We start from the raw sequence: 15,610 nt of genomic DNA on the forward strand, positions 1-15,610 counted from the left end.
TTTTATTCATTTCTAGGAGAGAGAGAGAGAGAGAGAGACAGCGTGAGCAGGGGAGGGTCAGAGAGAGAGGGAGTCACAGACTGAAACAGGCTCTAGGCTCTGAGCTGGCAGTCAGCACAGAGCCCGACGCGGGGCTCGAACCCACGAACCGCGAGATCATGACCTAAGCGAAAGTCGGACGCTTAACCGACTAAGCCACCTAGGTGCCCCAAGGGCCGAGTATTTATATTAGAAAGATGCACGAAGCACACACAGGAATCAAGATGTAGAAGTTAACTGGCAAGAGGAGGAAGTGTGTGTGTGTGTGTGTGTGTGTGTGTGTGCGCGCGCACATGCACAGAAGGGGTGCAGAGCAAAGAACCTCCTTGCTTGTGGCATTTTGGGGACCGTGCAGTTTCTCTCTCCCAGCCTTTGTGTGGCTAACTAGATCCACTTAGCAGATACCTGATCTTTTTTTTTTATATTGTAGTCAGAACACTTAATATGAGATCTACCCTCTCAACAGATTTTTAAGTGTGCCACGCGGTCTTGTTAACGACGAGCGCAGTGTCACACAGCAGCTCTCTAGAATTGGTTCTTGCAGTAAATACTTGATGGTGTTATAACCTGTAGGCCACCTGCCTCCCCAGGGCTATTGTTTCACTCGCAGGCAGCAAATTTCCTTGACTAAGAGCTTGCATAACTGGGCTCTTCACGGTTGCCAGGCCCGGAGAAGCTGCTGTATCTGTGACTCTCTGAAAAGAATGTTCAGGGGAATTCTATACTTGGAAAGATTGCATATTTATTCAAACTTATTTAAATTTTAGTCAGCATACAGCGCAGTATTGGCTTCAGGAGTAGACCTCAGTGATTCATCATTTAGGTCCAACACTCAGTGTCCGTCCCAACAAGCGCCCTCCTTAATGCCCAGCACCCATCTAGCCCATCCCCCACCCACCTCCCTCCATCAACCCTCAGTTTGTTCTCTATCATTAAGAATCTTTTGTGGTTTGTTTCCCTCTCTCCTCTTTTTACCCCCTTCCATTGGTTCATCTGTTTTGTTTCTTAAATTCCACATAAGAGAGAAATCATAGGGTATTTGTCTTTCTCTGACTTATTTCACTTAGCATAATACAGTCTAGCTCCATCCATGTCATTGCAAATGGCAAGACTTCATTCTTTTTTGATGGATGAGTAATATTCCGTGGTATATATGTACCACGTCTTCTCTATCCATTCATCGGTCCGTGGACATTTGGGCTCTCTCTGTAGTTTGGCTGTTCTTGATAATGCTGTGCTGCTATAAGCATCAGGGTGTATTTTTGTATCCTTTGGGTCAATATCTGGTAGTGCAACTGCTGGATTGCAGGGTAAGACTGCATATTAAAAAAGGGTTAAATCATGTAGACCTTTCATGAATTTGGGGCTCTGCTAAATCAGTGGGACTAAGTTTCCTTTTTCCTTTTTTTTTCTTGAGCAGTTGTGTAACAAAACCCCCTCTCTGGATTGTCTCTACTTCTTCTATCCTCTTAAAGCTCAGTATTCACTTGTGGTATAGACATAAAAAAAAATTACAAAGTCAAAACTATCATCAGACTGATAATCAGATCCTGAGCCCTTCAAACACCTGATTTTTTTGACAGGAAGCAAATGTAATTTTCTCTTTAAAAAAGTTATTCCTGGGGCACCTGGGTGGCTTAGTTGGTTAAGTGTCCGACTTTCGCTTAGGTCATGATCTCACGGTTCGTGGGTTCGAGCCCCGCGTCGGGCTCTGTGCTGACTGCCAGCTCAGAGCCTGGAGCCTGTTTCAGTCTGTGACTCCCTCTCTCTCTGACCCTCCCCTGCTCACGCTGTCTCTCTCTCTCTCTCTCTCTCTCCTAGAAATAAATAAAAAACATTTTAAAAAATAAATAAATAAATAAAAAGTTATTCCTTTTTGGTCTTATTGGACTAAAATAGCTTCATGTGGATGTGTTTTCCATTCTCGTGAATGACTTAATGCTTCTACTGTTTAACATTTTCGTATTGTAAATGAGTATAATATGAGATGGAGCTCTATGGTTTACTTAAAAGATTTTGCTCAGGGGCGCCTGGCTGGCTTAGTCGGTAAAGCACGCGACTCTTGATCTTGGGGTTGTGAGTTTGAGTCCCATGTTGGGCTTGGAGCCTACTTAAAAAAAGACACAAAAATTTTACGCTGAAACCATTGGGATTTTCCTTGTGACAGTGACTTACAAAGAAATGTTGAGATTTAATAACTCCTTTTTGTTGTGTATCCAGTTTCCTTTATTTCCAGTCGCTTTTGGTTTCGTAGCTGAGTGTTAAGAAAATAGCCTGTGAATGGCATGTGATTCTGCTTCAAGTATTTGAGAAAAAAGATATTCAAGGAAGGGACTAGAAAGCAGATTAAAATAGCACGAAAAAGAGTCAAAACAGAGGGGACACCTGGCTGGCTCAGTCGGTGGAGCATGAGACTCTTGACCTCAGGGTTGTGAGTTTGAGCCCCACATTGAGTACAGAGATTACTTAAAAACAGGATCTTTAAACATTTAATTAAAAAAGAGTTGAAACAGAAATAAGGCATATATAGTGGAAAGAGGTGACCAAAATGAATCAGAAACATGATTTATTAGTAGTAATGTATTAATTGGGTCGATAAAGAGTCCATCTCTTGTACTGTCTTCTTTCAAATGGGAAGATGGAGCTGTGTCTCCCCCCTGGGTGGTTTTGTGCTTGAGGTCCCCTTCCGGTTCTGCTCATTCCAATTCTTGCAGTTATCTTGCCCCTCAGAACGGGCAGGTGGCATTGTGGTGCCCACACACGGACGAACCCGGGACTGCCTGTGCTTGGTGCAGTGCCCAAGCGGCTGCTGATTTCTGAGCACGGTTTTCTCCCCCTTATTCACGCAATGGGTGTAAATGTTTATGGAGAACCCATTATGTGCTTGGTACTGGGGTCGGAGGGCAGGGACCCTAAGTAAACGGGCACAGCGAGGAGCTCTGCTATCCCTGAGCTTACAGTTTGGTGGGGAGACAGACATTCATTCAGTATTGACACAAATAAGGGTAAAACTATCACTGCGCTCAGAATGACAGAGGAAGACAACGTGCAGGGGAAGTAGGGGACTTGACTTTGCTGGAGGGGGTTAGTGAGAGTGGAGCCGAGATCTGAAAAGTGAGTGGTGGTTAACGAGGCAGGTGGGCTTGTTGTCCCCAGACACGTCGGGGACTTTGAGCAAGCGGCTTCACCTCTCTAAGCCTTGACCTCTTCATCTATAAAACGGGTGACTGTAGGAATTAAATGAGGTAGTACACATAATATACTCAGCACAATTCCAGCACATAGTTGACATTCAGAAATGGTAGCTATTTTTATTACTGTCTGTGTTTTCTGCTCATTTGGAGACTCTGAAAAGGTACCTGTTTAAATCTTTTTTTTTTTTTTTTTAATCCTGGTTAGCAAGAGGATACTAAATACCTGAGGATACTTAACTTGGAAAATGGAAGCCTAAAGGGAAACTTATCGATGGTCTTCAACAAGGCCAAGTATTGTTGGCCCCTAAGATGTGGGAAAGGCTCATACAGAGCTGTTGGTGTGAAACCATGTTCATAACAAGGCTGCCTTGGAAGCAGTTGTAATATACTAGGATTTAAGACACAGTATTGTTAGTGCACATCTCCTACATTTCTGTTTCTCATGCAGTCAATCATGAATAGCTAGTCCAATGTGCATTTTCTGTACCTGTACCATATTCTGTTTGGCCAGAGATCTTTGCTGCAGTGTTTATAGTTTTGCACGGATATTTTTTATAGCTGAAGATGCAGTGGTCTTTTTTTCTTTTAATGTTTTATTGTTTCTGAGAGAGAGAGAGAGAGACAGCATGAGCAAGGGAGGGTCAGAGAGAGAGAGACGAATCTAAAGCAGGCTCCAGGCTCTGAGCTAGCTGTCAGCACAGGGCCCGACACGGGGCTCAAACCCACGAACCGTGAGATCACGACCTGAGCCAAATTCAGACACTTAACCGACTGAGCCACCCAGGTGCCCAAAAGATGCAGTGGTCTTGTGTATCCTTGGAGAATGGCAAGTTTTGCTTTTCTCTCTTTGCTCTGGGACATATACATGTGTATAAGCAGCCATCCAATCGAGCTTTTCTTTGAAAATATACAATTTTTTGTGTCTTTCATTGTTCTTAGATTTTGAAGAAAAAAGTTCCAAGAATTCAGCCAGTGGTCACACTTAACTTTTATTGCACACTTGGTAAGTGCAGCAAGTACATTATCTGATTTCATCCTCACCCTATGAAACAGGCACTGCTAAGAATCCTTTCTGGGGTACCTGGGTGGCTCAGTTGGTTGAGCATCTGACTTCAGCTCGGGTCATGATCTCACAGTTCATGAGTTGAAGCTCCACATCAGGCTCTGTACTGAGAGCTCAGAGCCTGGAGTCTGCTTCAGATTCTGTCTCCCTCTCTGTCCGCCCCTCCCCCATTTGCACTCTCTCTCTCCCCCCCTCTCTCAAAAATGAATAAACATTTAAAAAACTAAAAAAAAAAAAAATTCTTCCTTTCCCCCTATAAGAAAGTGGAGGACCAGAGAAGTTAAGTAACTCATCCAAGGTCACACAGCCGTGAGTGGCATGGTGGGGATTTGAATCCAGATGTGAATGACTCCAAATATGAGCTCTAAGCACTTCCATGCCACCTTTTGAGCTAGTCATCAAAGATTGCCAAGCCACTGTGCCAGCAAGCTAGGTGTGTGCCAGAAGATTGATTAGACATATATAAGAAATAAGAGAAAGGCTTAGAAAAAGGCCCGTGGCCTCTGAAGAGCATGGGAAAGCTTGCTGAATTTAGATTTATTGTCTGAGTCAGTAGCAGTGGATATTGTAGCGCTGTCCTTCTGGGTTGTTTTCCTGATTGTTTTATACCTTGGTTTTACAGTATAGATCTGAAGGAGCATTAGTGTATATCAACCAAAAATTAAATATGCTTATGAGTATCAGGAGTTTATACTTAAAGTGACATTTTTACTTCTTCCTCATTCTTACCGTAACTGCATCACAATTCCCATGTTAAAAGCTTTGCTCCATCAACTATTTGGGTACTGCCTCCCATCCATTTGGAAGCAAGGGCAGGATGAATTAGAGATAACTAATATATTCAGAAACGGGTCCAACATGGGTGGGGTTGGAAAGACATACCAATGAGACTTTGGCCAAGGAAGCTGTTGGCTGTCAGTGCCTGATACTGGCCCCAGACTTAGATGGAGCCTGTTTGGGCTGGGCTGAGCTGGCTTCCAAACCATTTGGATTTGCTCCGCAGTTCCTGTTTTGTCTTTGTGCTAATGCGAATCCTGCTTCAAAAATTAACTGTTGGGGCACCTGGGTGGCTTGGTCAGTTGAGTGTCCGTCCGACTCTTGATTTTGGCTCAGAATGGCGGGGCTCAATCAGCGTGGAGTCCGATTAAGATTCTCTCTCTCCCTTTCTGCCCCTTCCCTGCTCACATTCTCTCTCTAAATTACAAAAATGAATTATTTTTTGATGAAGTTTTGGGGTGATGGGGGGTTCGTGGGGTCCGAAGCCGACTGCCAAGAAAGAATTCTTGAAGATGTCTTTGGTGCAAAAAGGTGATTTTATGAAAGCACCGGGACAGGACCCGTGGGCAAGAGGAGGTGCACTGGGGGTGGGGGGGTGGGGGTGACTGTTTTATGGAGATAAAATCCAGGAGGGAGTTTCCCAAAGAGACTTCTACATGTTAAAGACTTACTGGCAGCCTGGCTATTTATTGTCAAGCTAAGGTTGTTTTTCCCTCTAGCAAAGCATGAACGCTAAGACAGTAGGGAGTTCCTGGACTTTAGGCCTTTTTCTGGTAAACTGGTGGCATTCTTACCAGTTTAACCTTTTTTGGGTCCTGTCCTGGTTTTGAGTAGCCAGCCTAGAGTGTCCAAGCAATATCATACCTGTCCCACCTGGACGGGGTGGGGTGGGGGGTGGGGATGAGGGTGCTAGCTGTGTTTTGCCCCTCAGCCTGCCTCATGCCCTCTCCTCATTTTTGATGAATCAGAACTGAATACAAATATGGCCTGACGTGTCAGCTAAACGAGGGGGAAATAGCAAACACTTCTGGGGAAAGGGGAGTGTTCACTCCTCCAGGCCTTCTTTCCTTTCCCAGTAATTGGGATTTTCTGATTCAGCAAAAGAGAACTAAAGATGCCCAGGGAGGTCTAGTTGATTTTATATATTTATATACACTATCTATATTTACATACATTCAAATCGCAAAGTCTCATTTTTAAGAATGAGAGTTCTTAACAATCCAGGAGTGTATAAGCTAAAAACACTGGTCTCCCCCCGGTCTCCCCGCTACCCCCGCCCCCCAGACCTCAGCTGCACTCACTTTGGCACATGTCCTCTGGAATCTTTTGCAGTGCATCTCTGGGCATTTAAGTGTATACATATGTATGTGGTTAAAAAATGAAATTCAACTGGTCAGCACCCCATTTAGCAAGTAGAGAGATGCTCCGAGGAATTGTAAAAATGGAAGGTTTTTAAAGGCAGGAGGGTCGGACAGGGAAGTTGTTAGCAAATGAAATGATTGCTTCAGGCAAAGTCATTTTCCCTGGGGAAGAGTGGAGGTATTACCTGCAGATTACCTTAGCTTTGGAGGAAGAGGCTGGTTGCTGACCAGAAAATTCCTGACTGACCGGTTAAGACTACATTTCTCGGGGAGGTTTAAACTGCATTTAGGTTAGGTGTTAACCCCACCCCTGCCGGTGGCGTGGCCTTCCGTACGTGACTCCATTTTGGGTCTGTGGTTTTCTTTTTGACAACGTACACACTTAAACAACGGGATCACACTACATATCATTCTGCAATTTGTCGTCCCCACTTTGTGCATCGGGGATAGTCCCCTGTCTCCTCGCTTACAGATCCCCTCCCCTCTTTTTGAACACCTGCAAGGTATACCATGAATGCGCCTTACTCTATTTAATCCTTCCTTTACCAGCGAGCATTCACGTCACAGTTTCTCCGGTGATAAGCATGGCTGCAGCATCACAGATGTGACTTTGCACCCGGCTGCTGGTTTTTCTCATAAATCCCTTCCTAGAAGTAGGGATGCTGGGTTGGAGGGTGGGTGAGCTCTAGACTTTGAAGTCCATAACCCTGTATTCCGGTTAGGGTCAAGGTGTAAACACTGGCCTGAGTCACGTGGAGTCCAGTCTCCTGTGCCTTTGAGGTAGGCAGAGCAGTGCCCAGCCCAGAGCCACGTGACTGGCTAGTTCATGGGCATGATGATTCCCCCAGCTAGCTTACGCTTTTCAGATTTGTGAAGGGAACAACTTAACCCGTTTTAAATCTTGACTTTCGCTTCAGTCCAGGCGTTTTCACAGAGAACCTGACTGTTGCATCTGCTAGGACAAAGCCAGTCTGGGTTTTTTTTCCCACTCCCCAGCCGCCTGCATTTTTTTTTGCCTACTTAGTATTTCATTAATCTTTGGACTTTAAATGTCTGATAAGATCACAAGGTTAGTGTTGTTTGAAAAAACACTCCCTTTGAGCTTTGTTTTTTTTTTTAATGTTTTTTTTTTTTATTTCTAGGAGAGAGAGAGAGAGAGAGAGAGAGACAGCGTGAGGAGGAGAGGGTCAGAGAGAGAAGGAGTCACAGACTCCGAAACAGGCTCCAGGCTCTGAGCTGGCAGTCAGCACAGAGCCCGACGCGGGGCTCGAACCCACGAACCACGAGATCATGACCTAAGCAAAAGTCGGACGCTTAACTGACTAAGCCACCCAGGCGCCCCAAGCTTTGTTTGGTTTGGTCAGTTTTGTGAGGCTTTGTCCCGAGCCCTTTCCTAGCCAGATTCCGTGGGTCAAGGCCATGTTTCCAGGTGTACAGCACACCCTCAGGGTCACAGATGCACCACTGACAGCTTGCTCAGGTTATGCCGGGGCGGGAAAGGAATCACGGAAAAGGAGTGAGCGAGGCCTGCTGATCACTGGGCACCCTAGTGACTTCCCTGTCCTCTACTTCTCTGTGTTCAGCGTCAGCTTACGTTAAGGGACTGAACAAGTCACTTTAATTTTGCACTTGTAATTTACCAGGTTTTAACATTCGGCTCTGACGGGCTTGGGGCAGGGGCTATTTCTGTCACATGCATTGCTCATGTCACCCTGCTCTGCTTTCTCTCCCAGCTCTCCCTGCTTGTCAATCCCCCTGGCAGAGGGCATCGAGTGATCTGATCCTGCCCCTTTCCCATGGAGCCAGACAAGCCCTCTAGAATATTTACTTTCAGAGGTCAGAGAACATTTCTGTGGGTTCTTTCACTTAGTATTTATGTCTCTTCCCCTGACCATGAGAAATGACCATGTTGATCTCCCACGAGTTGGGAGGCCTTGAAATTGTGGTCATTGTTTGACCTCCTAGATCCTCATGAAGGAAGGAAGTGGAGTAGCACTTACAGATTCCAGGGTGGCCGTTTCCAGTGACTCATGAGATTAGGACTCTGTAGGTTCGGAGGGACCTAAGGGCTTGCTGAGATGACTTGTAAGGCTGCTCTCCTTTTCTTTCACAAAGCAGTTTTAGAGTGAAAGGTTAGCTTTGGGGTCTGCCTTTTAATTTCTTTCTACCAAAGTTTTCCCAATATAAATTTATATTTTATTCATTTTTATTTTAGAGAGTGTACATGTGCACACATGAGCAGGGAGGAGGGACAGAGAAAGAGGGAGAGAATCTTATTTTTTTAAATGTTTATTTATTTTTGAGAGAGAGAGAGAGCAAGCACAAGTGGGGGAGGGGCAGAGAGAGAGGGAGACCGGATCCAAAGCAGATTCTGTGCTGACAGCAAACAGCCTGATGCAGGGCTTGAACTCACCAACTGGGAGATCATGATCTGAGCCAAAATCAGACGCTTAACTGAGCCACCCAGTCGCCTCAGGAGAGAGGATCTTTCTTTCTTTCTTTCTTTCTTTCTTTCTTTCTTTCTTTCTTTCTTTCTTTCTTTCTTTCATTCTTTCTTTCTTTCTTTCTTTCTTTTTTAATATTTTAAATGTTTTACTCATTTTTGAGAGAGAGAGAGAGAGAGAGAGAACAAGTGGGAGAGCAGAGGGACAGAGAGAGGGAGACAGAATCTGAAGCAGGCTCCAGGCTCTGAGCTGTCAGCATAGAGCCCAATGTGGGGCTTGAACTCAAACTTCCAGATCATGACCTGTGCCGAAGTCAGATGCTTAACTGACTGAGCCACGCAGAGGCCCCAGGAGAGAGAGAATATTTTTTTTTAATTAAAATATATATTTTTTAATGTTTCATTTATTTTTGAGTGAGAGAGAGAGAGACAGAGTATGAGTGGGAGAGCGGCAGAGAAGGAGACACAGAATCTGAAGCATGCTCCAGGCTCTGAGCTGTCAGCACAGAGCCCATTACGGGGCTCGCACTTGTGAACCATGAGATCATGACCTGAGTCGACTCTTAACTGACCGAGCCACCCAGAAGCCCCCAGGAGAGAGAGAATCTTAAGCAGACTCCATACTCCATGTGGAGCCCAATGCAGGGCTTGATCCATAACCCTGAGATCATGACCTGAGCCAAAATCAAGAGTCAGGCACCTAACAGACTGAGCCACCCAGGTGCCTCCCTAATATAAATTCATATTTGACTGACTTGTATATAACTTCACAGTAGTGAGGCATGAAGATGGCAATTTATTGGCTCACATTTGAAGTACTATGAAACAAAACTGGAGATTTTTAAAAATACGTGTAATCTTTTCAAATTAATACTGTATCAAAAAAAAATGACGTCAGGTTAGGGTGCTGATAATTATCTCCATGGACCTTGGGGCTGGTAGTCTAGTCTACTTAACCATAGGACCTTGAACAACTTAGCTATTCCTTTGCCTTTTGGTTTCTCCACCTTCACATTCAGGAGAACTAAACACGGTGGTTAAGAAAACATGTTCCTCTGACAGTTGACTACCTTGTGAAAGACTGCCTTGTCACTGGCCCCCTCTTCCTTTCAGGTTTCAGTTCAAATGTCACTTCCTCAGAGAAGCCTTTCCGGATCATCCACATGTGAAGTAGTCCCCACCACATACCCGGCATTACTCTTGATTGCATCATCCTGTTGTTTTCTTCATTAAGCTTGTTCATTACCTTGTCTCTTTATTTGTTTACACGTCTTCTTTCCGTCTCTTCCCACTGTGATGTAAGCGAAATGAGGGACCTGGTGTCTTGCTCATTGTCCCATCTCTGACGTCTGCAGCAGTGCCTGGTCTTCAATAGGTTGAATGAATTAGCCAGTGTTGCCCATCTACACTGGGGTAAGAGGAACTTCAGCTTGTTTGTTGGGGAAGGAAGCAGTTGGAGTTAGTAAGGGTGAGGGGTACTTGAACCAACGTCTTGGAGGAGGCAGGAGAAATAAGATCACAAAGACAGGGCAACGTGTGATCCTTTCGTTTGAGCCTGAGGGAAGTGGGTGAGTATGTGGGTAGATTTCAAGGGGGCAGAGAACCAAGATGAAGAATATAAACCTGATGGTCTTATTGTTTTGATGAAATGGGAGATAAGAGTTATCAGATGATGGGGGGTGGGTAGCAGACTGGGAGGAGGTAGGTAGCTGGAGGTGAGAGGTGAAGGTCTGAAGCTGCTGGCACGAGTGGAAGATTCCTGAACTCTGGAGGACCCCACTGAAGCTGGAACTCCTAACCTGGTGATGGAGCCATAGAGACAATGGCATTTTTCATCAGTGGTAGGTGGGACAGGAAGAAATGGAGGTTGACAGAGGTTACGTTGATCTGTGTTTGGAGGTTGACAGATAGAAGTGTGTCAGTGGAACAGGAAATGAGGGGCACTGGAGGGAGACTGTGTGTGGAAGTGCGGTCCAGAGGGAGAACAGGAAGGGTAGGATCAAAGTTGTGGTTTTTCATTCAAGTGAAAGAGCAAATTGGATGAGAATGAGGAAGTGAGAGAAGGATGGGTGGGCTGTGGTAATCAGAGGACACTTTTAGTTTTACATTTCAAAGAGAAGTTCTTTGTTGGGGTGGGACTTGGTCATATGGTAAAGACATTGTTGGTAAGAGGTTAGCTCACAGGAATGAATAGGCTAAGGCAAGACCAAGAGGTGTTAGGTCATTATGGTGAGTGAAGTCCTCTTTGGAGGGATCAGGAAAAAATGGGAAAGAGCACAAGGAAGGTTCCTAAAAATGTAGAAAGGAGAAGCAGAAAACTGGAGAGAAGGAAGTCATTCCAGGAAGTGAGGAGGAGGGAGTGGGTCACATTCCTAGGTTCTAGGCACTTGTTGGTAGGTTTTTATCTGGAGATTGTAGTGACCAGGGGAATTTGGTTTTCTCCTGGTCCTTAGAAATGGGGTGCTGGTTAGAAGGGTCACGAAGGAAGGGAAGAGTGGCCAGGGCCCAGCCAGAATAGTGCTGTCGAGGTAGGTGTGAATGTGGGGCGCTTGCTGGCTCTAGGAAGAACATTCCAGAGGCATCGTGGGAGGAACAGTTGGAAGAGGGGAAGGCAGAGCAAGGATGGGGTCCGAGCCAAGTCGGGGTGAGAGAACCCCAGGGGTAGATGATGCCCAGAGGGCCTTCAGTTTGGCAGACTTTGTGGTTTGCAGGAATAAGGACATGAGGGCCGTGAATAAAATGGGTCAAACTCAGAATTTCAGTTAACACTTAAATAACAACTTTATTGAAATATCTGCATACTATACAATTTACCCAGCTAAGTATACTGTTCACTGGTGTCAGTTTATTCACAGATACATACAACTATTTTAGAGTGTTTTCGTCACCTCATTTCATTGCTCTTTAACTGTCACTTCCCTGAACCCCTAAGCTCTACCCTTTCACTCTCTACCCACCTCACTCAAGCCCTAAGCAGCCAGTAATCGATTTTCTCTCCTTAGTTTCCTATTCTGCACTTTCATATGAATGGAATTGTATAATAGGTGGACTTTTGTGGACCTTTTCTAACCTGATGTTTTCAAGGTTTACCCAAGTTGTACACGTATCAATACCTCATTCCTTTTTATCGTCAAATAACATTCCATTGTATGGATATACCACATTTTGTTTATCCATTTGTCCACTGATGAACGTTTGGGTTATTGCCACCTTTTGGCTATTATGAATAATGCTGATATTTTTTCCCTGTGGACATACATTTTCCTTTCTTATCGACCTAGGAGAATTGCCGGGTCAAATGGTGAGTCTGTGTTTGGTGGTTTGAAAACTTGCCAGGTTGTTTTCTGAGGTGGCTGCACTACTTTACAAATCTGCTAGCAGTGCAGGAGGGTTCCATTTTCTCTGTATCCTTACCCGAATTTGTTACTATTGGACTTTGTGATTCTAGCCAGCCTCGTGGAGTGCAGTGGTATCTCACTGTGGTTTTCATGTGCTTTCCCCTAATGGTATTGGTCATCTTTTCGTATGCTTTTGGCCATTTCCCATTTTTCCTAGGAGGAATGTCTATTGAGGATCCTTTGCCTGGTTTTGAATTATCAGCTATCGGTCATCTTTATAAGTTATCAATCATTATATTTATATTTATATTATTATATTTATACATGTAATGTAATACAACATATATATTTTATTCTTATTATCTTTTCAGCTTTACCAAAGCATATTGACAAAATTTTAAGATACTTAAAAGTATATGATGTGATTTGATAATATGTGTACATATAAAAGGATTACCCCATCAGGTTACTTAACACATCCCGTCAGCTCACCTGTTGATCCCCCGCCCCTTTTTTGGTGAGAGTTCTACTCTTTTAGAACATTTCAATTATATAATATAGTGTATTATAGTCATCAGGGTATATATTAGATTCTTAAGGGTTTTTTTTTTATTATTGAGTTGTATGAACTCTTTATATATTCTAGATCTAGTTTCTTATCAGGTACATGATTTGTAAATATTTTCTCCCATTCCATTTATTGTCTTTTCACTTTCTTGATGGTGTCTTTTGAAGGATGAAACTTTTGATTTTCATGAAGTTTAATTTATCTGTTTTGGGTTTTTTTTTTTGATGCTGTTGTTGTTACTTATGCTTTTGGTATATCTAAGAATCTTTTGCTAAATCCCCGGTCATGAAGACTTACCTCTGTATTTTCTTCTAAAAGTTTCATAATTTTTAACTTTAACTTTGCTCTTACACTTAGGTCTTTGATTCATTTCAAGTTAATTTCTATAGATGGTATAAAGTAGGGGTCCAGCTTTATTTTGCTTGTGGATATCCATTTGTCCCAGCACCATTTGTTGAAAAGACTGTTTCCCCCCCCCACTGAATTGTTTTGACAGCCTTGTTGAAAATCAGTTGGCCATAATGGTATGGATGGATTTATTTCTGGACTGTTAATTCCATTCTGTTTGTCTGTTTATTTTTGTGCCACTATCTTAAATACTGTTGCTTTGTAGTAAGTTTTGAAATCAGGAAATGAGAGTCTTGCTACTATGTTCTTCTTTTTCAGGGTTATTTTGGTTATACAGGGTCCCTTGCAATTAGACAGGAGTTTTAGAATCAATTTGTCAATTTGCACAAAGAAGTCAACTGAGATTCTGGTAAAGATTGCATTCAATCTATAGATCAGTTTGAGCAGAGTTGTCATCCTAAAAATGTTAAGTCTTCCTGTCCATAAACAGGGGAATCCCTCCCCCCACCCCACTTATTTAGATCTTTAATTTCTTTCAGTGATCTTTGGTAGTTTTTAGAGTATATGCTTTGTACTTCTTTTGTTAAATTTAATCCTAGATATTTTATTTTATTTTATTTTATTCTTTTGATGGCTCTTTTTAAGATAGTATTTTGATGGGAAGTGTGGTCATACTTCTGCAAAGCCCCCTTACCACGGGGTGGGGCTAGAATGAGTGAAATTGAATAAAATACCTTTCCAATTGTAGGAAAAAAGGAAAGGTAGGAAAGAAGAGCTGGGTGTTTTTTACTGTTCTTCAGGGGGCCATGTTCTCAGGTCTTTCATGGCTCTGTGGCAGGGTGCTGAGGGATGCATCAGCCTCCAAAGAACGCCACACCCCCAAGTACCAATGGTTTCCCCTCTTTTCCCTCTTAATCAAAATTCTGCGTGGTGATGGGGATGGGGGAGGGGAGTGAGTAGCTGTAGGTGGCTTTTGGTTAATAGGAATGCAATCTGGTCACATTCACACTGATGTTTAGATTACTAATACCCCCCCCCCCCAAGATTTATCTGCTTTTCTAGAAGAGGAAAAGGAGTAGCCCAGACACATCACTAATTAAGAGAACCTTAATAGCATAAAAGAGGAAGGAGAGCATTTGAGAAGTGTGAAAAATATTCTTGGGTTTGATCTGGGAGGGTAGGGTTGTTCTGGGGAGAGTGATCTCACCAGCTAGCAAGTCTAGTATCACCCACGTGTCTGCTCGAGTGTCCCCTTCTCTCTTCTGTGTCTGCTTTTTATGGCTTCTTTCCTTCAATTCTGTTTCTTCTGGTCATGTTTAGCTACTCCCCGGTGCTGTCCTTAGTGTATATATGAGGGGGGATAGAGGTCAGGCCCACACTGTCCGTTCCTATGTGTCCAGGTAAGACCTTAAGTCTAAGGTATAAATAAGGTAGCACTTTTCCAAAAGGTCACCAAAATAGTTGAGGTTAAAATTCGATGTATTTTTTTCTTGTTCCTGAATTTTAAACCCCATATGGGGCCCAGCATGATTTCATGACCATAAATGGAGCCCACATGTTGTTGAGATTACCAAGTTAGAGGTTTCATTGTTTTTTCGTACGGTGCAACAGTATTTTCTTAGACTGCTAATACACCTTAAAAAGAAATGTCGTTTGCTCTTTGCTATTTTTTTTTCTTTTGTGATAAATGGTGGAAAACTTCAACCGTAATTTTATTTGTGTTTCCAACTTTCACTGAATTTCAGCTTTCTGCCTCATTTTCCGTTTTGGTTGGTCTTTTTTAAATTCTGAGATCAGACTGAGGAAGAACGGGGGGGCCGGCTTTACCAGTGCTTCTGCACCCGCTGCTGTTCCTGCTGGAAGGCACACAGCTGCCCCGCATCGGTCCGGGCCTCCTGCTTTGGTGGCGGCTTGTTTTGCTTTTTCTTTTTGGATTGCCCAAGCTGGGACCTCCCTCAGGCTGCCTTGAGTCGAGGGGTGCATGGAGCCAAGAAGACGCTGGACCCTTAAGGCACTGGGCACTCCGGGCGCTGGCCCCAGGCAGCTCTTGGCAGGGGCAGCTGAAGCCAGTGCCGTAAGTCAGCTTTCCTGGCGGCCAGTTTCTTTAATATCTCATGAGATCGTTTATCTTCATCATGGCTTCTGTTTCAGTACAAGCTCTGGTCGCTCAGACCTCTGGCTGTCACGGTGTAATCCTTCCTGTTTCTCTCTCATCATTTCCCAGCTTCGGGTCCCAGGGTGCTGCCAAGTCTCTCAGTGTGTCCTGGGCCAAACATGGGACGGAGCAGGTGCCCAGCTCTTCTTTCCGTGCCAGGCGGTGCCTCGGGCCCCTGACTGACCCTGTGGATTGGCCTCCCCAGAGTCCGATGCTTATCATTGATGCTGTCACCTGTGTCTAGGAAGGGTCCCCTCAGGTGATACAAAGCAGGGCTACCTACAGAGCTGCCCCTCCAGCAAGACCTTGGCCCATAGCTTCCCT

General features: G+C 44.1%; 1 protein-coding gene across 5 annotated transcripts in view; it reads left to right on the plus strand.

Annotated features, from left to right (window-relative positions):
* SNX10 (sorting nexin 10) overlaps positions 1-15,610 on the plus strand; it is a 71,253-nt gene that overhangs the window by 17,491 nt on the left and 38,152 nt on the right. The window contains exon 2 of one of the 5 annotated variants that reach the window (XM_039229891.1): positions 4,173-4,236. The exons of 1 other annotated variant lie outside the window; for it this stretch is intronic. The gene's annotated coding sequence lies outside the window, so the exon portion shown is untranslated. 3 more of the 5 variants (XM_039229890.1, XM_039229888.1, XM_039229892.1) reach the window with 3 other exon arrangements.

The sequence above is a fragment of the Hyaena hyaena genome, unplaced genomic scaffold (genome assembly GCF_003009895.1).
Source record: "Hyaena hyaena isolate Hyena2069 unplaced genomic scaffold, ASM300989v1 scaffold_40, whole genome shotgun sequence".
NCBI lineage: Eukaryota > Metazoa > Chordata > Mammalia > Carnivora > Hyaenidae > Hyaena > Hyaena hyaena.